The sequence below is a fragment of the Solanum stenotomum genome, chromosome 6 (genome assembly GCF_019186545.1).
Source record: "Solanum stenotomum isolate F172 chromosome 6, ASM1918654v1, whole genome shotgun sequence".
Classification (NCBI taxonomy): Eukaryota; Viridiplantae; Streptophyta; class Magnoliopsida; order Solanales; family Solanaceae; genus Solanum; species Solanum stenotomum.
Window position 1 is genome coordinate 46,701,294 of NC_064287.1, and position 3,490 is coordinate 46,704,783.

The window sequence follows — 3,490 nt, forward strand, 5'->3', positions numbered from 1 at the left end:
AACTCACATACCTGATTAGGGATCACCCCCGACGAAAATCCACGACGATCCTTAGCTTCTTCTTCTCTTTCTCCTCTTCTTTTCCTCTTCTTTCTCTCTTATCTTCCAAGCCCTAACTCTCACTCTTACTCTCACTCTTTAAAATGGGACAAAAATGATCCAAACATCAGTCTAACACCTCAATATAACCCAAAGAAAAGATTAGGGAAAAGACCAAAATACCCTTAAAATTTTCGGACTAAACAAACTGCACTGTGCGACTGTGCGACTGTGCCAACAGCCCAACTTCCAAAGGGCATAACTCACTCACATGAACTCGGAATCAAGCAAACTCGGTGGCGTTGGAAAGATCATTTCAAGGGCTTTCCAGACATAACTGGAAATTCTCCTAAATCATTTTGAACTAGGAGTTACGATTGCTCAAAGTTGACCAAAAACTCTTTTTTTTTTTTTTCCATACTTAGCCAAATTTTCCAGATTCTTTCCAAAATGACTATTTCCAATTCAACTCTTCTTGGAACTCAATGTGCTACACCTAGGGACCTTAACTGAACACTCAAGAAATTTTATTCCTCGGTAAAATCTCACTCCACATGAAGGACGGCTCGAGTCTTAGTTCGAAAAATTCTCTGGGGTGTTACATGAATTTTAAAATTTATTTTCAAATATCTATTTAACTATTAAATTTGATCAAATTTTATATTTTCAAGTTCTCAAAAACTTGTCTGACTAGTTTTTAATACATATTTCACTTTTACTCATAAAACTTCAAAACTTTTTCCAAATAAAATAAATTTCAAAAATCACAACTTCAAAAGTCAAATTTTCAACTTTCCAATCTTTCAAACAATTAAATAAGTGATCTTTTTTTTTCTTTTGATATTTCATGTCTCATCTTTTTCTTTCCCTCTCCTTATTGCATTTATATTCATGGGGTCCAAAATTTGGAATATATGCAGGTGTGTTATATTTCTTGCTTGGACTTGACAGTTATATGGTTACTCATTAATTAGTGTTGAATTATAAGTGCATTTAAATGGACAAGTCAATTAATGGTCTAACATTGTCCCTTTTAATTATTTCCTTTTTATCTTTTCTTTGTTTTGTGGGGTACTAGGTGTTTAATTACTTGATCAATTCTTTTCAAACTAGAAGTCACCTATTCTATTATGTGATCCCTAATTCCCTATCAATTCAACTACCAAAATAAAGTTTATTACTCCGTCAGTTCCTATTTATATATCGTTCTTATAAAAAATAGATGTTCATTAATAGTAATTTGTCATTTCACAAAATCAATGCATAAATGACATTATTCTTCCTATTTTTCCTCTTGAGAGTTATTAGCTTTGAAAGTATAAATTTGACCAACACTTAAAAACTAAATAATTTATTTATGTTCATTGGTCAAATTAACTAATCAAAATAAATTAATTCATGTCAATTTATTGAAAACTTGACTTTCAGAGAATATTAAATAAGGGTACAATGATAAACTTATCTATTTTTTTTTTTAAAAAAAGCATAAAACCTAAAATAGTGACATATATAAATAGAAACGGAGGGTGTATATACCTAAAGGTTGCATTAAAAAAAAGAAGGTAAAACTCACATGTTCTATAATTGATTTGTACAAGAAAATATTTAATTTTATACAACTATATCAATACAAGTACTATAGATCATAAATGTTAAATTATGTCTTGGATTAGTTATTAGTGCCACGTAAAACGCAAAAAAAAAAAAAAAAGAGTACTGAAGAATTTAGAAGGTAAAATTTACTAGCAATCGATCAATATGTTCATTATACCAAACTAGGTATACTTAATTATTATGGTTAAGTAATAAATTAATATTTTTTTACTTAATTATGTTTTAGTCATAACATAATGTGTGAAGACACATGATGCGTTTTTATCGATTTGGTGCAAACATCTGGTGCGGAGAAAAAAAAATGGTTTTTGTTCGAAATTTTAGAAGTCTAAAATGATTACTAGAACTTTAGTACAATAATTTATCAACAAGCTGGAATAGCTCAGTTGGTTAGAGCGTGTGGCTGTTAACCACAAGGTCGGAGGTTCAACCCCTCCTTCTAGCGATATTATTTTTTAAAATATTAATTTTAATATCAATCTTATGAACTGATTTACACAAATATTTCTTTTTAGACTAATATTTAAAATTTTATTTTCATGTTTAATTTTTAATTAAATAGTACACTTAAAAACAAAATATATTTATCACTGACAACTTTTTGTGGCGACTCTCATTGAGTTATCCTAAAACATAAGGTATAAGGTTTTCCTTTGGGTGTGTTTAGTTCAAAGGAAGATGTCTTCAATATTTCGTAGGAAAATAAGTGCATGGATTTCTTACTTATTATTTTCTTGTGTTTGATAGGTAAGTAAAAAGTATTTTCCGAAAAACATTTATATATAATCTAAACAAATACTACAGGAGGGGTGGTGAGGTTGGAGACTAGAAGTGCGGGGATAGCTTGGGTGGTAGGTGAGGAAAACACAATCAATATGGAATGACACTATATCTGCATCGACAGTACTTTGAGTGGTTTAAATTTTGACTCTAATCACAGTATCCACAATATATCGTTGCAAAATTTGTTTGCATGAATTTAGGTAAAGGCAATTGTTTAATTTGTGAATTAGCAAATGTGAATTACAATCATTGGACGATCGCAAATTCGTGCAAAAGATATACTATGAACACTGCTATCAGTGTCAAAATTTGAAGCTCTCATCTTGTCCATGTAGATATAGTGTCAATCCCAGTGCCGTCTTTACACGTTTGGGGCCTAAAGCAAAATTTTATAAAGAGATCTTATTTTTTTTAATTAATATATATAAATTGAATAATTATAACATACTTAGTGTAAGTCGATAAATGAGGTTTGTAGAAGTAGGATATATGTGTACTTATGAAGCAAGAATGTAAACAATGTAAATTTTTAATGAAAAGTATATAATATGAAGTTAGAACAATAAAATCTGACTCTAAATTTTGAAAAGTTTATATAATGATATAAACTTTTCAAATTTTAGAGTCAAGTTTTATTATTCTAACTTTATATTATATTTTTCATTGAAAATTTATATTCTTACTTCATAAAGTCCACGTACATCCTACCCTCTTCATACTCATTTATAAAATTACACTGAGTATGCTATAGTTATTCAATTTATATATGTCAATAAAAAAAAATAAGACCTCTCTATGAAGTTTGGCTTTAGATCCAAACTGGTTGATTTGCATGATGTTTTCATTATTACTCCAAATTTACATTCCTTCAAGCTAGGAATGAAAATAGGGCGAACGGATGCTGTGCAGGGTGGGTTTTAAGCTATGTGGGGCGGGCAGGCGGGTTTAAGCTGGGTGCGGGGAGGATGTGTGGGGGTTAATTTTTTTTTTCTAAACTAATGCGGGGTGGGGCGGGGCAGGTTGATAGATGAACAAGTCTTTAGTTAACTATAAT

The 3,490-nt window shown here is 30.3% G+C and overlaps 1 non-coding gene across 1 annotated transcript; it reads left to right on the top strand.

The window, feature by feature from the left end:
* Positions 1 to 2,024: 2,024 nt before the first annotated feature.
* TRNAN-GUU (transfer RNA asparagine (anticodon GUU)) lies at positions 2,025 to 2,098 on the top strand. Its single transcript has one exon. It is a non-coding gene; the product is annotated as a tRNA-Asn (tRNA).
* Positions 2,099 to 3,490: the final 1,392 nt, after the last annotated feature.